The sequence below is a fragment of the Marmota flaviventris genome, chromosome 4, assembly GCF_047511675.1.
Source record: "Marmota flaviventris isolate mMarFla1 chromosome 4, mMarFla1.hap1, whole genome shotgun sequence".
Taxonomy (NCBI): Eukaryota; Metazoa; Chordata; class Mammalia; order Rodentia; family Sciuridae; genus Marmota; species Marmota flaviventris.
The window spans coordinates 141,467,164-141,487,798 of record NC_092501.1 but is presented as its reverse complement, the minus strand read 5'-3'; the positions used below and the strand labels follow the sequence as shown (position 1 = coordinate 141,487,798).

The 20,635-nt window shown below is 42.8% G+C and overlaps 1 long non-coding RNA gene and 1 pseudogene across 1 annotated transcript; one reads left to right on the top strand and one right to left on the bottom strand.

Moving 5' to 3' along the window:
- Window positions 1-244: 244 nt before the first annotated feature.
- LOC139705386 (uncharacterized) lies at window positions 245-19,748 on the bottom strand. Its single transcript, XR_011707253.1, has 3 exons — window positions 19,512-19,748; window positions 7,437-7,552; window positions 245-554 (listed from the first exon to the last, which is right to left on the bottom strand). It is a non-coding gene; the product is annotated as an uncharacterized lncRNA (long non-coding RNA).
- On the top strand, window positions 5,488-5,586 carry LOC114087509 (U6 spliceosomal RNA; annotated as a pseudogene).
- Window positions 19,749-20,635: the final 887 nt, after the last annotated feature.

Below are 20,635 nucleotides of genomic sequence, written 5' to 3'. Positions count from 1 at the left end.
GCAATATAACATCTACCTGTATAGCATTTACATTTGATCAGGTAGGATGAATAACCGAGAGATGTGCGAAGCATACTCGAGGATGTGTGTAGATTCTGCACAAGTACTCTACCATTTTATGTGAGGACTGGAACATTTATTTGTGCATTGTTATAGCCATGGGGATCTTGGAACCAACCCCCATGGAGTCCACAGATACCAAGGGACCCTTAAAGGGAGACCTGTGCCTCCCAGCGTAGCCAGTGGAGGTGAGAACACAGCTTCCGACCTGGGCAAACTGCTCTGCACCCCTTTCTGATATTTACTGACTGCTTCCCACGTGACTCCACCTTCAGTCTGTCTTACAGGAGGCAGTTTGTCAAGAGCAAGGATGAGAACTCCACAGTCAGGCAGAGGTTCAAATCCCAGGTCTGCCACTCAGGAATAGTGTGGGCCTTGGACAAGTTTCTGTCTTCTGGTGCCGCAGCTTTCCTTCGGTGAGACAGGGAGGAGCACAGTAGCACCTCCCTTACAGGAATGCTCTCAGGCACAGCGAGTCAGTGGAAGAACGGGGCCTGGGTTGGTGAGGGCGGCACAAAGTATAGTTATCGTTAACGAGGGACATTAGCTCCTCACAGCCACCTCATGATGAGAAACCACTTTACAGATGAGAAAACTGAGTCTGGGGAGAGGAACCAGCCCCACTCTGAGCACCTCTAACATCTATGTCCTCAACCACAGGGGCCTTGCCCAACCCAAGTCCTCTCAGCCAAGAAGCTAGGTCATAAGTCCCGGCCTTTCTCTGAGGTCACCACTGCAATGTCATCCACAGTTCTTGCAGACCATGACCTGGGCAAAACGCTCTGCATCCTTGGTTAGACAGTGGCTGTATTTTTTTTTTTTTAAGCAGGAAATGTGCTCTGAGCTAACTTCAAATAGTTCTTTTAGTAAAAACAAAAAACAAGGGCAAACTCTGGCCAGTTAACACCTGATCAAGCCACTCCCGCGACAGGACAATGGCAGGACTCAGGGTTCCAAGCTTTGACTTGACCCTGTCAACATGCACCTCTCTTTTGCCCTGGGACTATCAGAGAACTGCTCCTGTAGAGACAGTGACTGGTGACTGCAGATGGGGCACCGGAGCCTCCAGCTGCCAGAGGTCGTCTGGCAGGAAGCTGGCAGTTTCTGGCACCACGTGGTATAACCGCCAGGTTACACTTCTGCAATTACAGCCCCCAGGCACCAGCCACGGGAAACACCCGGGTAGGCTCAGGCGTGGCTCTTTCAGTACCAGGAAAAATTTAGGAAGACAAAGTTTACTTTTGTTTAGATTTGTTTGTGGTGACAAACAGCAGGATAAACAGGAATGTGGCGGTGGATGATCAAGGAGGTTGAGGCACATTTGCAATTTGGCTCTGAGTGACTATAAATACACTGGGCTCCTCAAGCATAACCAGTCGGTTACAAATGAAGAGTCATCTTTCAGTTGCAGTTGAACTTCCTTTGCACCTCTTGTTTTGTACAGAGTAAGCAAACAACTTCTAATCCTCCAGCTGTGGAGTTCCAGGTACACCACAAAGCACTGAGACACACCTTTGCCCCGGCCGCTCAGGGTGGTTGCAGGTTAACCCAACATTCAGTTAGGAGTCTATCTAAAAGGTTCCCTCCCCCTGAGCCAGGCTTTGGTGTGGATTTGAAGACTTGGTTCTAAGTGTTCAGTGTTCAGGGCTAGTTAATTCCCTAATGCTTCTCATATCCTGCATTGGCTAATATCACCAGCTGCAGAAATGAATTGGTGAGCATTATTTTTAAAGGATACATTCATATTTAGAGAGGCTTCCTGAATCAAGAATCCATTATTGGAAGTTGTTTGCTTTCAGGATGAGAACGTTATTCAGAAGGGTAGGTCTGAAGAAGAAAAAAACCTACACAGCATCAATCCATAGTATGCTGGTACGTTTGTAGCATAATCATTATACCTGCTGACCCAGGCTTCTTGGAGATATCAGTCTTTGATAGAAGATACACACACACACACATCCAAGAATGCCCAATAGTAAGCTGGTGTGTTCTGCAGCTTGACATCTCAATGTCAATGACACAAGACACTTGATCACCAGCCTCAGTCCCAACTACAGCCTATTTCTTCCAACATGGATTTCCTTATTTTTAAAAAGACATTATAGTACATTCTTAGTTTATCTGGGTTCTTCATAATTAGTCTCTGCATTCATCTTAATTGGAAGAAAAACTCTCCAACCAAGAAAACAGCTTCCCTCCAAGCATCTGAGAAAAACACAATGAGAATGTTTTTGTTTTCTACTTCTTTTTCCCAAATTCATTAGCCAGAATGGTTTGTAGTCTAGAAGTCCGTGAGAGAAGCAATACCTATTCAGACCACCTTTCCGACACATTTCCTTCTCCCATGCAAATATATTATTAAATATTTCCTAAGCTAAGGGCTTATGCCTGGTGATGTGGCTAAGCCAGAAGGCATTGATCACTCTCCTAGGGACAGGATGGTGGCCCTTTCCCAGGCACTCATACTCCTGGTCCTCCATTCTCTCATAGGCAGACATTATTTGACAGTAAATAAAAGACCATAAATGGCCTTCTATTAGGGGGAAAGAAAGGCAAAGACTTTTGCTCTTATTCTGCCTTATTCTGTTCTTCAGACTTTGTGCTGTTTAAAGAATAGATTTATTTTTTTAAGAAAAGAGAAGACAGGACCAATAAATGAACTCTGTTGCCAAAAGTATTCCAGTAGATCTTAGAATGACTAAAAATAGCCCATAATTGTGTTGCTGTGTTCAAAGAAAGTGTGGCTGAAAACATGATCGTTTGCCTGGTCATATGAGTCAGAAAGTAAGGGTCAGCGCTTCCTGGTCTCTCGGCTCCATCCAGGTGGTCCCCACATCCTAGTGAGCATACCTCTTTGTGTGTGTGTGTGTGCGTGTGTGTGTGTGTGCGTGTGTGTGTGTGTGTGTGGTGCTGGGGATTGAACCCAGGGCCTTGTGCATGTGAGGCAAACATTCTACCAACTGATTGAGCATATCTCTTTGCCAGCCATGCAATCTACCCTTGATCTTTGTTCATTCACCATCTTTGAAGATCTTTATGCCTGGACTTTGGCCATCCCCTTCTGGGCTCTTAGCCCCATGTATGTGTCCAATGAGCATGACATTCTGTTGTCATGTTTTAGATGTGCACGTGTCAGCCTACCCCTTGACTATGAGATCCTTGAGGGCAGGCACTGCCTCTCTCTTCTGTATCTCCACTGCCTGATGCTCACTTAAAAATAAGCACATGACCTAAAAAGTAATGTTTGTATCCCACCGTATTCCAGGAAGCATTTAAGATGAAAAACACCATCTCAAATCCTTGGGATCTGTTACTGCAAAAGGTCTGCTCCCCCTGCTTATTTGGGCCTGGTACAAAGAGCACTACTCAGGAGGCTTAGGCAGGAGCCTGAGGCAGGAGGATGTCAAGTTTTGGGCCAGTCTGGGAAACTTAGAGAGCCTGTCTCAAGATTAAATTTTAAAAAGGGCTGGAAATGTAGCTCAGTGGAGGAACACCTGCCTAGCATGTGCGAGACCCTAGATTCAACAAAAAGAAAGAAAAAAATGCACCTCATTAATAAGAACCAGGTCAGACGTCAGGCAGACTGCACCAGCAAGGCAAACCCTCCACCATGACACTTCAGCATATTGCAGGGGAATGACTGGGACTAGCAAACCAGAAAAAGAAAAAGGAGAAAGGAGGTCTTATTTACTGAGTGCCTACTATATGTCAAGCCCTAGGGCTCAGGCACCATACTAGGAACCAAGATGAAAACCACAGTCTCTGGCCGGGCACAGTGGCACATGCTTGTAATCCCAGGGATTCAGGAGGCTGAGGCAGGAGGATCACAAGTTCAAAGCCAGCCTCAGCAACTTAGCAAGGCCCTAAGCACCCTCAGCGAGATCTTGTCTCTAAATAATAAAGTATTAAAAAGGGATGGGGATGTGGCTCAGTGGTTAAGTACCTGAGTTCAATCCCTGGTATCAAAAATTAAATAAATAAATACAGTCTCTGGACAGTGCTGTCCTTTCCTCATGCAAACCCACTCCAAATCCTTCTGCCAAGATTTCCTGTGCAGTAAACACTAAAGACCTCATTCTCCAAACTTGTTTGCACTGAGGTTCCCACAGGTAATTTTCCAGGTTGACTATAATAAGAAGAGCAGCTCACCCCAGGCTGATGCTCTGGAGTATGATGAAGCCTGAGCATCGTGAGTGGCTGCCACACTGACCCCCTGGAGGCACAGAGGTGGAGGGGTGTTGGAGCTTCTCCAGCAGGGGTGACAAAGGCACTATGTATAGTTGATCTCTAACCTCATGGAACTGAGTAGCGTCATCACAGTTTCCTGATTTTGGCAGGTTTCCGGAAAAGACAGAGCAGTGTGGTTTCTGAGCATGGAGTAGAAGCAGCAGGTCAGCAGCTGTGGGTCCAGGTAGGGTTTGCAGTGTGACTAGCCCTAACTCATGGCTTCCTTCTCTGGCCCTTGCCATATTCTATAACCCAGTGACTCTCAAAGGTAGTCTCCAGACCAGCCATCTCAACAGTATCTGGGAACTTCTTAAAGCTACAAATTCTTGGGCCCCACCGCAGACCTGTTGAATCAGAAACTCTGGAGGTTGGACCTAAAACCTTATCTTTCATAAGCCTCATAGGTAATTCTGATGCACACTAAAGTTTGTTGGCTGAAAGTCAACAACCAATAATAAACCGGTTTCTGCCAGAAACTGACTTGAGTGAATCCAGTTGTCTGCAACTTAACCCTGATTGAATCACAGTCTCTGCCCCCAGGTTGTCCATGGAAAGACAATAATGACAAAACAGCATGAAGTGCTGGAGATGAACAAAGCAGGGGTACCTTGCGCAGTCGAGAATGACTATAATAATAATAGCAACTTACCCATATCCATATATCCATTATATATCCATCTCAAAAAATTTTAATATAGCCGGGCACAGTCACACCCAACTGTAAGCCCAGCAGCTCAGGAGTCTGAGGTAGGAGGATCACAAGTTCAAGGTCAACCTCAGTAACTTAGTGAAGCCCTAAGCAACTTAGTGAGACCCTGTCTCAAAATAAAAATAAAAAGGACTGGGGATGTGGCTTAGAGGTAAAGCAGTCCTAGGTTTAATCCCCAGTACCCCTCCCCACCAAAATTAACATGGACTCTCCCTAGTTATACAGTCACACGCCAATTAATGAGGGGACACATTCTGAGAAATCTATCAGTGGGGGAAAAAACGAGAGAGAAATGCATTAGTGGTCAATTTTGTCTTTGTGCAAATGTCATGGTGTGTACTAGGTGGTCTAGGTCAATCAGTCTACATGACAATTGAATGCAACAAGAAGAGAGCAAACATGAAATGGAAGGAGACTGCTTCCAGAGGAGCCTGGCACACTGGGTACAGCAATCCGTTTTTAATAAATGAAAGCATACTCTAAAATAATGAGTGCCCTCTTCAGCAGCACATATACTAAAATTAGAATGATACAAAGAAGATTAGCCTGGCCCCTTGCAAACGCAAATTTGTGAAGCATTCCAGTTTTTTAAACTTAATTAATTAAATAATAAGACAGGAGTGTAGTTCAGTGGTAGAACATCAAGGTCCACCCTTCAACCTCCAGAATCCAAAACAAAACAAAACAAGAAAAAGCATAGTCTAAAAATTATATAAACCAGGAACAGTCATTTATTATCATTATCCAGTATAACATACTATACACAATTGTGTTTGTGGGCTTTTTGTTTTGTTTTGTTTTGATTTCTTTCATTTGGTTTTTGTAGAAATGGGGCTGGAACCCAGGGCTCACACATGTTAGGCAAGCACTCCACCACTGAGCTACAGCTCAGCCCTGTACTGTACACACCTGCACGTGTTGTACTTTTTATATGACTGGCGGTGCAGTAGGTTTGCTCACACTGACATCACCAGCAACACGTAAGCAATGCAATGGCTACAAGGTCATCGCAGTGACCAGGTCACTATGCAATAAGAATTTTTCTGCTCCATTATAATTTTATGTGACTACCATCATCTATGCAGTCCACCACGGATCAAAATGCTGTCATGGAACATGAATGTATTTATTTCTAAATATTAAATATACTCTGTTAAACATTATAAAACACACATGCATAGAAACTTAAAGATGAAACAAAAAAATGAATATAAGCAGAAGTTCTAATACCGTCTTCAGCATCCTTGTGGATTGTTCTGACATGTTAGCAGAAGTAATCACAGAATTGAAGAAATTTAAATGAGAGTGCAGGAGGTGTGTGGGAACTATAAAAAGACAGGAGGCAATCAGGAGATGATGATGATAAGGGTGATAATAATAATAATTACCTAATTATTAGCAACTAGCTTATGATCATTTACCCCCAAAAGCGCCCCTGTGAAGTAGCACCATTATCCCCCCTTTTTCAGGTTGGGAAATTGAAGCTCAAAGGTTCTCCTGACTAGTAAATGGCAGGACTGGATTCTGAAACCACAATCTGAATCCTTCCATTACCGGTTTCTGGCTTGGGTTTCTGTGTGATTGGTGGAACCATTCACTGGGACAGAGAATGCTGGAAGAAGATCAGGTTTGGAAAAAAGAGGATAAGTTTTGATGTTTAGGTGTTTAATACTATTCAGTATGTGAATCTGCAGAATCAAAGTCTGGCTGCAGAAAAAGACTTGGAAAATTTTGGCTTCTTAGCAGGAATTGCAGATATGTGTGGGTATAATCACCTTGATGGGAAGAAGCAAGTAGAGAGGAGAAGTGGGAAACAGGAGAGAGGTGGGGAAATGAATGGAGCAAAGTTCTTCATGAGCTAGGAGGAGTGGGATTGGGAACATTGCAGGATCCTTATCTTTGGCCAGGAAGGGCCACAGAATTCAACAGAGCTGGGCTTGAATCACAGATCCACCTCCAACCTGCCAAACAACTGTGGGAAACAGTGAAATCACTGCCTCAGTTTCCTCATTTATACAATGGGAACAAAACTAGTATCTGCAATAGAGATGTTGTGCAGGTTAAATAAAAAATGGTGTGAAGGCCCATAGGAAAAGTATTATGCCGCAGTCCGGCTGCAGCAAAATAACGGGGGGGGGGGGGGGGACGAGCAACTTGTATAGATTGATACAGCAGGAGTGGGAGCCGTTTATTGTAGGACAGGAGGGGTATTTATACATTCCACACAGCTTATCTTACTTAACATAAACTAGATCCAGCAGTCAACCAATAAGGAATCTCCACACTCAATGGCTCGCTGGCGTTACTTCACAAACCACTCCCTCTGCAAAATGCCAGGCGCCATCTTGACTTGTTTACAGACTCTAACAGTATTAGACAGCTTTTTATTGCTGTGACCAAATTGCCTGACAAGGACAACTTAGAGGGAAAGTTTACTTACGTTCACAGTTCCAGAGGTTGAGTCCATGGACTGCCAAGTCTGTTGCTCTGGACCCAAGAGGAGGTAGAACATCAGGGTAGAAGGTTGTGGTAGAGGAACTCAACTCTGTTCACAGCCTCCAGGAAACAGAGAGATGGATGAGGAGGGGCCACAGGGAAGATGCATCCTTCCAGGGCACACCCACCTCCCCCAGCCCCATCGCACCTGCCTACAGTTACTACCCAGTTAGTCCATTCAAAGGAGGATGCACTGATTAGGTTATAGTTCTCACCATCCCATCACTTCACCTTTGAATATTCCTGCATTAACATAGGAGCTTCTGGGGAATATCTCATATGCCAACATAACAGGAAGAACTCAATATTTGGTAACTATAATTAACTGATCATCTTTTTTAACCAGTGTTGTTGTCTGGGTTAGGAAGGACCAGGTAAGGATGAGTGCAAATGCAGAGAGTGCAATACCTGGGCCGGAGTGACAGCCACAGGGAGTTGTTAGTTGATGACCTTAACTTTGGAGCCAGTAAGGGGGAAAAGTCAAGAACTAAGAGTGAGAGGAGCAGGGGCTGTATAAATAGTGAGCAGAAGGACACAAATCCCTAAGAGCCACAGTGGAGACAAAGAGAGGATGTGAATTAAGCTCAGTCAAAAGGACCTCTGAGTGGAAGTGAAGGTGTTAATGATTATGCCATCTACCAAGCAACTCAGAAGGACAGAGTTGGATTATTCCAAGACTTATTAGAAACCCCTGTAATGCATTCTGCTGTCATATATAGCAAATTAGAATAAAAATAAAAATAAATTAAAAAGAAATCCCCAATAATCGCGACAGTGAGCTGTTGACATACACCCAGACAAAAACCTGGTGGAACGGAATAAAAAATCCATAAATAAACCCATACCTACAGGAACAACTGATTTATGACACCAATATAAAGGCAATTCACTAGAGAAAGAATTGTCTTTTCAACCAATCAGTGAACATCCATATGCAAAAAACAAAAATAATAAACTGTGTTTTGTACCTTGAATAAACAAAAATTAACTCAAAATGGACCATAGACCTAATTTAAAACTATAACACCTTTTAAAGAAAACATAGGAGAAAATCTTGGTGACCTGGGGTTAGGCAAAGATTTCTTGAATATATTTCAAAAATTCAATTTAGTTTTTAAAAATATTAATAAATTGGGGCTGCGGTTGTGCCTCAGTGATAGAGCGCTTGCCTATCGTATGTGAGGCACTGGGTTCGATTCTCAGCATTGCATGTAAATAAATAAATTAATTAAATAAAGGTTCATTAAAAATATCGATAAATTGAACTTCATCATAATTAAAGCCTTCTGCCCTTTGGAAGACACTATTAAGAGAATGAAAATATGGACCACAGACTGGGGGAAATATTTGCAAAATATGTATGTGATAAAGGACTTGTATCCAGAATACCTGATGAAGTCTTAAAATTCAATAAGAAGACAGTCTAAAAAAAAAACATTCTAATTAAAAAAAAAAAGGTGAAAGCTTTGAGAAGACACTTCATTTTAAAAAGACATATGGATGGCAATGACATTCAACATTATTAGGGAAATGCAAATTAACATCACAATGATGTGCCACTACATGTCTATTTGAATATCTAAACTCAAAAGTCAACTAGGGGCTGGAGGTGTACCTCAGTGTAGAGCCCTTGCCCAGCATGCTTGAGGCCCTAGGTTTGATTGACAGCAATGCTCACTGCTCTCTCTACCCCAAAAAAGATCAACTATACCATGTACTGGGAATGTTGCCTCTGGTAATACAAAATGGCATAGGTTGGCCTTTTCTTTCTTTTCAGTGATGCATTTTAATTATACGGAATCAAGGATTTCATTATGGCACATTCATATGTGCAAGTTAGTTTATTAAAAGGTTAAACACACACACTGTGTGATCTAACCATTCCATTTCTAAGTATTTTTCCAAAGAAAGGAAAGTATATGTCCAGAAAATGACTTGTGTGTGAATTTTATAGCAACTTATTCATTCATAACTTCAAAAACACATACACAAACTATTAAGGAGTCCTTTCACAAGTGAATAAACTGGCATCTCCATGTGATGTAATGCTACTGAGCTATCAAGAAGGAAAACTGCTAATAAAGGAATATAGATGAATCTCCAAATCACATAAGGTGAAAGATGTGTATATTGTATGATCCCATTTACATAAAACTCTAGAAATGGCAAATTAATTTATAGTGACAGAACATAGATTCAATGGTGGCTTGGAAAATGGAAGAAGGGACCTAAGAATTACATAGGAGTACAAGGAAACTTATGAAGATGATAGACAGATATGTTTATTATCCTAATTGTGGCGATGGTTTCATGCGTGTAGACATAAGTCAAAATTGATCAAATTGCACATTTAAAGTATGTGCCATGTATTATATGCTAATTATCTCTCTAATAAACTGTTCTTTAAAAAAGAAAACAAAAAATGCATTCAATTTACATGGTAATTATGAAAAATAGGTGCCCTAAAGCCTTTGTGAATTAATTAAAATCATGGGGGCAGCTATGACTAAACCATGCATTAGTAGTTGGCTAGGGCTGCCAATATACCAGAGTCTAGGTGGCTTAAACAACACAAATTTATCTTCTCTCAGTACAGAGGATGGAAGTTCAAGGTCAAGGTCTTGGCAGGGTTGGCTTCTTCTGAGGCCTCTCTCCTTGGCTTGCAGATGGCCACATTCTCTGAGTCTTCCAATGCCTGTCCTCAAGGCAAATCTCTTCTTATAAGGACATAAATCATGCCAAATTAGGTTCTGTCCTTAGGAACTCATTTAAACTTAGTCATCTCTTTAAGGTCCCTCTCTCCAAATATAGTCCCATTTTGAGGTACACAAGGTTAGGACTTCAACGTACGAATTAGGGGAGAACAACCCATGTGTCTCAAATAAAGCATGCTTTCCATTGACATTACCAAACTTAACCACAACATTAATTGAGATGTAGCCTAATTTCTACCAGGATATTCTGGTTATATGAGTCATATAATAAACAGATTACTTTGAGTTAACAATTCTAATAAACTACCCCCCAAATATAGCTGAGCATCTAAAAACCCACAGAGAGATGAGAGATAAACATGCAGAAGGAAATGTCTTCTTTAGGGGGTCAGAAGTGTCAGGGATGGTTTGGAGACATAAAGGCCTGAAATTTATTCCTTCAGGTGACATGCAGTAGGAACAGCATCAATGACAGAAAGATTCCTGATCACCAAGTAGCTCTTCCTTTCCCTTGAGTGTGACTTCCATCAACCTGGTTGGGTGGGCCCAAAGGAGATGTTTGGTCTGGTCCTTAGTCCCCAGTGACCAGGAAGAAACCCCTATCATGCCTATGTGAGCTAAAGAAATAGCCCATTTCCAGGCAGGGCTCCTTTCTTAGAGTGGGGCCAGACTGGCAGCTACAGCCTTTGGGAGCCCAAATTTCTGTTGATGCCAAGGGCAGGAAATTCAAACTGAAGTTAGACAGGAGGTATAGTAGAAGCAGGCACTTATCTGATGATCACCTGCTACCTGAGGTCTAAGCCCAAAGTTGCTAGTTCAAAAAGAGAATAAAATCATGGCACTTAGAGGTAATGGATGGAGTTGGAGAATATTATGCTAAGTGAAGTAAGCCAGTCCCAGAAAACAAATGCTGAATGTTTTCTCTAATATAAGGATGCTGATCCATAATGGGGAGGGGGGTGGGCATAGGAGGAATGGAGGAACTTTACACAGGGCGAAGGGAAGGGAGGGGAAGGAAGGGGGCAGGGGGTAGGAAAGATGGTGGAATGAGATGGACATAATTACTCTAAGTACATGAATGAAGACACAAATGGTGTGATTCTACTTTGTGTACAACCAGAGATATGAAAAACTGTGCTCTACGTGTGTACTATGAATTGAAATGCATTCTGCTGTCATTTGTAACAAATTAGAATAAATAAATAAGCTTAAAAAAACAAAATACACTCAAAAAATTTTTAAAAAGCACTAACTTGTGCTTTTACTCAGATAATTTAATAAGACTGGGTTTAGAATTTGATTAAACCCAGGGTCTAGAGCATACTAAGCAAGTGTCCTACTACCGAGCTATATCTTCAGCCCCTTCTATCTTGAGGCAGGATCTCCAACTTAGGATCCTCCTTCCTCAGCCTCCGGAGTAGCTGTGATGACAGATATGTGCCACCCTGCTTGGCTTTGCAATCATTTTCAAATTCCAAAGCATTCTTCCTGGGCCTGTGATGAAAACTTCCTCTTTGAGTAAGACCCTGTAACTTGTGTTTGGAATTAGGAGGATGGATAGGAGAAAGGATCATTTATTTTTGTATTTTTGCGGCGCTGGGAACAGAACCCAGGGCTTTTTGTCCATCTGCCAGGCAAGCACTCTACAGCTGAGCTACACCCACAGCCCTGGAGTCAGGCTCTTAACCTGGATTTGAGTTGAGCTATAGATAGTGATGATCTGGATAAGAAGGAAACTTTCTCTTTCTGGCTGTTAGACATGCACACTTACCTTGCACTAGATCCAGGAGAATCATGTTCATTTTTCCCAAGATTTCATTTAAGATAAAAATAAATGACTGGCATTTTGTGAAACACATGACAATCTGCTCGTACTTTACAAAAACACTGATCTAGAAGCAGAGGGTCCAGGGACCTCCTTGTATTGCACTTTGGGACTATCGTCACCTGGAGCAGCTTCAGGTTCTTTGGTTTCTATCTAAACCGTCACAGGATAAATTAAGAGACAGAAGGCACTTTTCATGGTATTTGAGCAAATCTCAAGCTCATGTGAGAAACTAGAGAAAAATGACTTCAAGAATGATTATCTTATTAATAATCCTTAGGTTGGTCATTTATTGGACACTATATGCTGAGCACTGTTCTGGGTACTTCATACACAGACACACACACACACACACACACATGTATATGTATATACAGATGTGTATGTATATCACCTCATTTAATTCTCACCATCTGAAGAATTACAATGGTCCCTCCTTTTCCAGTTTTGCTATACACAGTTGGGTTTTTTTGTTTGTTTTTTATTAAAGTATTTTTTTACTTTTTCAGAATTTTTATTTGGACACAATACCTTTATTTCATTTATTTATTTTTATGTTGTGCTAAGGATCGAACCCAGTACCTTGTACATGCTAGGCAAGTGCTCTACAGCTGAGCCACCACCCCAGCTCCTGTCTACGATTTTAGTTACCCAAAATCAAGGTCCAAAAATATTCCTGCACAATAGGATATTTTGAGAGAGAAGAGACTCCATTCAAATAAATTTTATTCTAGGGTATTGTTATAATTGTTCTATTTTATTATTAGTTGTTGATTTTAAGTCTCTCGGTGTGCTTCATTTATAATTTAAACTTTATCCTAGGTATGTGTGTGTGCATAGGAAAAAACTATACATATAGTGTTTGGTACTATCCAAAGTTTCAGGCATCCACAGGTTCTCAGAGATTAACCGTCAAAGAAAAGGGGAACTGCTATATTTCCCAGCTCTATCTGCAAAAGGACATGAAAGCAATGACATTCCAGTATAGATGAGCACATCTTATCCAAGGATATGGGTCCCTAATTCCTATTCTCCATTAAAAGAACCAGGGCTGGCTGGGAATGGGAGCGTTTGTCTAGCATGAGCAAGACCATTGCTTGGATTCCCAGCACCGTAAAAAAATGATAACAAGTAAATAAACGAATTTTACAAAAGAACCAGAGGTTGATCTAACTGGAGCAGGGAAAACACAAGATGAGCCGGAGTACAATATAGTGTTGGAAAGTAAGGATACCCAGCATTAAAAGACAAAGGGACCAACCCAAAAGTGCTCCCAATGTTCAAAGCTGGAATCATTTCATAATGACAATATAATTAAATCATAACCCCCAGGATAAGATGAACACTCATAAACACTTGTCTTTGGCAAGATCACCCAGAGGATGCCATAATTAGTGAGCAACAGTTTGAGGGGAAACATAATATTTGCATAGCCTGCCAGTATCTCCTTCAAGGTATTTATTAACTGAAAAGAGGAAAATAATAACCCTACAGTGGAGAAACCCTTCCTCTTAATCCATGACCAAGGTCAACATCACCAGTAATGAGAGCTACTGATTTCATAAATCCCTCCACGAGAAACACCGGAAAGGGAACATTCCTTATTGGCACCCTTGCTTTAAATCCAGCAGAAATCATCAGACAAACCCAAATGGAGGGACAGTCCACAAAATCATGAACTGGTGATCTTCACCAGTGACAAAAATCATGAATGACAAGGAAAGATCAAGGAACTGTCACAGATTGGAAAAGACTAGAGAAATGTCCCAAAGCCCCATAGGATCCCAGGTCAAATCCTGCATCAGAAAAGGAACATCAGCAGGAAAGCTGGAGAACTCGGTATAAAGCTGTAGTTTAGTTAACAGTGTTGTATCAACATTGATTCCTTGGTTTTGATCATACAAGATGTAGACACCAGCAAAGTTTACAAAGGATATTTGAAAGCCCTGTGTATACTTTTTATATTTTTGCAGTAAGTCAAAAAATGTTTCAAAAGGAAAAGTTTTATTTTAAAAGCGTCTATGATATTAAAATAAGTTATCTTGCGTCCTCAGCTGACCTGTCATGGCTACTTCTAAGGTTTATCTGTAGCCATGAGGACTTGTAAATTGCTCCCTGCGAGCGCAGTTCTAACAGACAGCTCCGTCTGCACGGGTGTCTGGCCCAGCTGCCTGGCTGCTTCCTCTCATTCATTTTTCCACATCAGCCAATAGGCTTGGGTAGAATTCCAAGGCCTTGCACTCTACTGGCCTAGAACAAGGAAGAGGAAAAGGAAGCAAAGAGCCACAGGGTTGAACCTGCCTTCCTGTGCTGCTCTGCTAAGCTGCTGTTAGCTCCCACTGAGGAGGCCACTCTTTCCTTGTCTCCAAAACATTCCAGAATGACGTAGTCTAGGTTGGCACTATGATGTTCTTAACAGGATCGCTGTGTTTACAAAATTGAGCTTGCAAGTCCCATTTGTGGGGAAATAAAGACGTTGCTGCCAGACACCGGCAAGACTATTCATGTTCAAAACCTCCTCCACCTAAAAGCAGGTTGCATCCTGAAAGGCTCTTTCTTCCTAAGTGCATTGTTTGTCATTCCAGTTGCCTAGGAGGGGTTTAAGCTTGCAGCCCTCTGATCTATTTCCACCAAATAGGAGTGTTCTAAAAGCAGACACTGCTGCTGCTCTTCACTGGAGGGTGCACCCACTCTCATGTATATTTTCCCCCAACAAAAAAAAAAAAATTTTCCTACGTTGAAAATTCCATGGGGAGAGATAACATCAGCGTGTCTTGTAAAAACTCCATAGTATCTTCCATAGCCACCACTGCACCGCACTTTGAAGTCAGGCACATTCAAAGAGGCCTTATTCAGAGGAAATATCCATGGCTTGGGGCAAACATTTTTTTTATCACTCCCAATCTCTAAGTCTTCAAGCTAACACCTGCCCTGCTGGTAGATTGTTCTGTGCTTCCAAGACAGAGCACTTCTTTTTGGTTTAGCCCCTACTTTCCCTATCTCTGACTGCTTACAGTTAACTCCAAGGCAAGGCAGCTTTTCTATATTACACAGTTAACCTTTGCTCTTTAGAAACTTTGAAAATGATGAATGACTCAGTCCATACCAAAGGATAGTGTTCGTTACTTTTTCACTGCTTTCCATTTAAAAAAAAAAAATCTCTTATTCATAATCGAATACTTCGTAAGCCCTTCTATGAACACAAGGTGGGTTAAAAATGTGTGTAAACCATCTAGGCACTCTGTATTAGCAGGTCAGTCTTGTCTGGGGCCAAGGAGCCAATGGTTAGGAATCCTGGTGCCTCTGGGCAGGTGCGGTGGCACATACTTATAATCCCATCAGCTAGGAATGCTGAGGCAGGAGGATGGAGAGTTTAAAACCAGTCTCAACAACTCAGTAAGCAACTCAGTGAGACCCTGCCTCTAAATAAAATATAAAAAGAGTTGGGGATGTGGCTCAGTGGGTAAGCGCCCCTGGGTTCAATCTCTGGTACTTAAAAAAAAAAAAAGAAAAGGCATTTGTAAAATACAGGGAGGAGAGCTGAGGATGTAATTTAGTGGTACAGTGCCTGCCTAGCATGCCCAAGGTCCTGGGTTCAATCCCCAGGACTGCAAAAGAAAATAAATAATAATAATAATAATAAAGCAAGGAGGAAATTCTAAACTTGATATTTAGCACACTGTTTCTAGACCCACAAAGCAAGAAGCTGTAATCCTCTGGAAAGTTTGGACAGAAACCTATTTATCATGTAAAAAAAAAAAAATTGTCCAGAAATTTTTTAAATAAGTTACACTGGTTTTACAGGTCAAATACATGTATTATCACTTCATTTTCAGAACAGCTATATGATATAGATATATTATTATTCCATATTATAAACTGAGGCATTGATGAGTAAAGTAACTTATCCTAAGTCACACAGCTAATTAGGGGCCAGGCTGGGATTCAAACTCGGGTCTCTGAATGTGGAACTCTCAACCTCCAAGCTAAACTTTTCAACTGCCTCTGCCTCAGGTGGACTCTGATTGTGAAGAACTGAGCATGCTCTACACTCAAAGGCACCACCTCTCTCTCACCATACTCAACCAAAGGCTGGCACTGTGAGCCCTGTGTCTGCCTTAGAACACTCCCACCATTGGGTTGCCTTCCTGTGACAGTCAAAAGTCACTCTTCCTCTAGCCTGTCCCTCTGAAGAATCAACAGAACTAGACAGGAGAGGTATTGCATGCCTGTAATCCCAGCTATTGGGGAGGTTGAGGCAGGAGGATCACAAGTTCGAGACCAGCCTCAGCAATTTAGCAAGACCTTGTTTCAAAATAAAAAATGAAAAAGAATGGGGATGTAACTCAGTGATAGAGTGTCTCTTGGTTCCATCCCCAATACAAAAGAAGAATCAACAGAACTAGACTCCCAGGGTGGCAGAGTCTGGTTATAAGGCGCAAGGCTCAAGCAATGGTCTCTCAACCAGTTGGCAATGTCTGAAGTTGGTTTTTGTTTGTTTTTCTTTATGCTGGGACAAGCACTCTACTGTACTCCCAAGCCCTAAAGATATTTTTAATCTTCACAACTCAGGAGGGAGTTCAGGGTGGGGCTAGGGAGCACCAATTACTGGGTAGCAGCCTGGGAGGCTGTTGAACAGAGGCAGAGGCAGCTCCCCCACCCACCTCAGTGTCCAGCACAGAACACTGATAACAGTGAGCTGCAACCCCTGAGCTAAGAGATCAGTACTGTTTGTTAGCCCTTGTCCACAGGCTGACCCGGCCCAGAGAATCCCGATTGCAGTCAGGAAGCAGGATCAGATGGGCTACCTGGTCTGGGCGGGGAGGTGTTGCGGCCTGCACTTGGGCTTTTTCCATCCAGCAATTAACGCATTTAGGACTGTCTGGGCGGACAGCCTCCTTTTCCCCACTATCAGCACGTTGTAAGCCTTTCCAAATTCAAAACACTGTCCCGACAAGCTAAGCAAGTGATTCACAAGGTGAGTCTGCTCTGCCTGGGACATAAAAACTAAGGCAAGTAGCATACTTAAGGGTCCATCAATAGGGAAGCCTGCGGAGAGTGAAGCGTGGCACTGACAAAGACCAGGGACATGGGCAGATAAAGCCAGGGAAGACCAGAGCCATCGGATGGGGGAGGAGTGGGACTTAAAGCTGATCCGGGAATCCTGGTGGCTCCCCTCCCTGATTATTTTAGCAGGCAAAGAGATCACGCTCTGCAGCCACCGAGGAGGTAAGGAGGGGGAGCTGTAACCGGAAACTGCTACAAAGTCGGCCCCATTCTCAAAGCGAGACGCGCGATGCATGCGCCTTGCAAAAAGTTGCGGTCAGGGTCCCGCCACCGAGGCACCAGCCAAGGAGTGAGAAGCTCCTGCTTTGAGTTCATGCATTGAAACGCCCTTGCATTGCGCATGCAGGAAACGCTCTCTGAGCCCGCCCCTCGTCGGCAGAGCAGGGGGTCATCATTAAGAGCCACTTCCCGGGGCGTCCTGAGAAGCAGAGGCTGTGAGTGCATAATCCAGCCTTTGGACAGAGGGCTGTGCCCAAAACCCGTCTGGAATGAGAGCATCTGGAGTGAGAGCGGCTGGTGTGCCCTGTCCCTCCTCCCTTTCCTCCCGCCAAATTCTCCCCAGTGCTGGGCTGCCTGAAGGCACCTTCCTGGGGTGGAGCCCTACAGTCCCAGCAGAGGCTTTTTATTAAGTACAATTTAAATTGACAATAACAAAAGTTGTCCAAAGAAGTTTGCCTCAAACAAGTGTTTTTGGATTCTCTAGGTCCCACAATTTTTTGGTGGTTTTTTTTTTTTTTTCTGTTTTGGGGGGGAGGTGGGTGTGTGTGCCAGAGATAAAACCCAGGGCCTTGTGTATGCTAAACAAGTGCTCTACCATAAGCTACATGCCCAGTCCTTGAAAATGACTCTTTGAAATATACTTATTATTAATCTAGGGTTCAGATGTACCATGCAGGCCTCTAGTGAGAGCCTGGAACCCCTTGGAACCTGAGTGCCACCCCAGCTTTGCATTCCTGTGATCATTGGCTGTTAGGAACTTTGCAATGGTAAGATGCTTAATTGCTCAAGACCATTGCCTCTTTTTACTTTGAATTCCCTTCAGCCACACTTCCCCCTCTTTGGGGGTGACTTTGGGATAACCCTAGCATTTTAGGGACATGCCTGAGGAATCTAGCTATAGCTACCTTTAGTTTGGATGAGGATGTGCTGATAGAGTCATTTTCACATAGCAAAGCTGTGGGCTGCTTTGAAGTAGGTTCCAGGCCTATTCCTGCCAACTCAGCAGGCGCAGACTCCAGGCCTCTTGTCAGGAGATGAGTGTGTCCTACAGTTTCAGAGGTATCCTGGGCCCGAGGAGAAGAAACAAGATGTGAAGTAGACCTAGCCCCAAGCTAGTCCAGAACAAAAATTTTCAATCGTCAAATTTATACAATTGTAGGCATACTTCAAATGCATTACTGGTCAAGATGACCATTCTCTCCTTTCAGGAATGTAAGAGGCCATCAAAGAACATATGCTACGGCTGGGAGTGTAGCTCAGTGGAAGAGTATTTGCCTACCATGCCAGAGCCCTGGGTTCCATCAGGCCTCACCACACATCACACACACTATATATAGAGAAATAGATACATAATATACATAATATGTGATATATATAAGCATAAATATCATATATATACACACAAACCCCAAATATACATTTTATGTGTAATATATACATACACCAAAAAAAATGCAGGATATAAGACTTCATAGATGTGTAAATCAATTAGTAATACTGTTTATCTGAAATTTGTGAGAATTTAATACCTAATTCTATATACATAATTTTTATGTTCTCTTTTTTCCGAAAGGTCCCCAAAATTATATCTGCTTCAGACTCAAACCTGAGTCTACCCACTTGGGACTCATACTTTTTAAGGCTTTGCTTCGTTTTGTTTTTTAGGCAGAGCTTCACTATGTTGCCCAGCCGCTGGCCTTGAACTCCTCCAGAACACCAGTGATCTTCCTGCCTCAGCCTTCTAAGTAGCTGGAACCACAGGCACTGGTCACTGCTGAACTCAGTTTTATTTTAGGTTTCTGAAGAGTCTAGGGTGGAGGAAAAGTGAGGAGGGAGAAAACTAAAATCCCTAACTAATTTCTGAAATAGTCACATTGCAGTGATATTGTGAACCTAGAAACAGGAAATTCTGTGTGTTTTCTGAAAAGAACTACATATATTAAGAATATAAGTCTCCAGACTACACCAGGGGGTTTTCTGGAAAGGCTGAAACTGTATTGCATAGTGTTTGGGGGAAAGTCCTTTTTGTATACTGTGAAATAAAACACATCTAGGTTTAAAAAAAAAAAGGTTGCCCAGTTTCTGCTAAGCCCTTTTACTTATACTTTATCTGTCCCCTTTCCTCCCACAAAGATTCCAAACTTGCATTCACACCCACTATTGTCACTTCTACACCCAAACCAAACAAACTCACTTGATCTTCACAGTTTCTGAAAGCTCGCAGTAACATTACCCGTGTTCAAGAAAGTGAAAGAAGCTCTTTCTAAATTCAAGCGGCTGAACAAGGAAACATTCAGGTAGCAGGGTCCTTGCAGCTTCTGGTCTTACCGCAGAAAGACTTAGAGGAGCCACATTCAGTGGGCTTTTTTATTTTAATGCAGGCTCCAGAAGTGTCCCCACAAGCTCATGGTGTCTCCATCCAACCCCTCACTGCTGCTCAGAAGCCGTGAAGAACAAACTTGTTTTCTACTGAATTCGGATCTGAATTCTGTCCTCCATTTCCCCAGCCCCGGGCCCGGCGCCAAGTCCCTGCCCCTCCCTCCGGCTCCCAGGCGGGGCTAAGGATGCTGCAGCCCGCAGCTCCTCCAGGTTTGGAATAGGCGGCGACAGCAGAGCAAGTTTGGAAAGTTTCTCGGGAGAAGGAGGAAAGGAGAGAGGGTTTGTTGGCTCTTTTCCTTTCCTTGGAAAGCGCTGGGCAAGAATAAGACACCCCACCCACCCCGATACCTTCTATTGCCGCCCTGATTGTTTTATAAAAACCGAGTTCTTGTCTTTAAAACCAGCATTCTGTCCCTGGGAACAAGCATTAGTTAATGATCGCCATCCTGTCTCTCTGTCTGGACGCCATGTGACCGGGACAACGTGACTTGGAGCTGGCTGTGGTTGTTGCTTGTATTTGAATAAGAAGATCAAGCTTATTATTGCAGTAAAAGCCTGTGGAAGTCGTGGGTGCAACGTGATTCCCCGGCGGTTACACAAGGCTGGGGAGCCGGGAGCTGGACTCCCTGCTCAGCGAGGCCTCCAGCGGCCCGGGAGGGGGAGGGGGTGTTTTCTAAGGAATGTAAAACAAAAATAGTTTTATGTTTTCCAAAGTGAGAGTCCATTTTCCCCCTGGAAAATATACGAGGATCCTGGAAAAAGACAAGGCCCAGTTTCTGCAAGTCATGTTAGTCCTTCTGGGACAAAGAGGAAAGGAGAAAACAGTCCCATCTCGCCAACGACGATTCAGGATTGATTTCACCTTTGACCACTTCTTCTCCTTCCTGGAAAGTCTTCAAAAATATGCTCTTTCTTACTTATTAAAAAAAAATAAAAGTA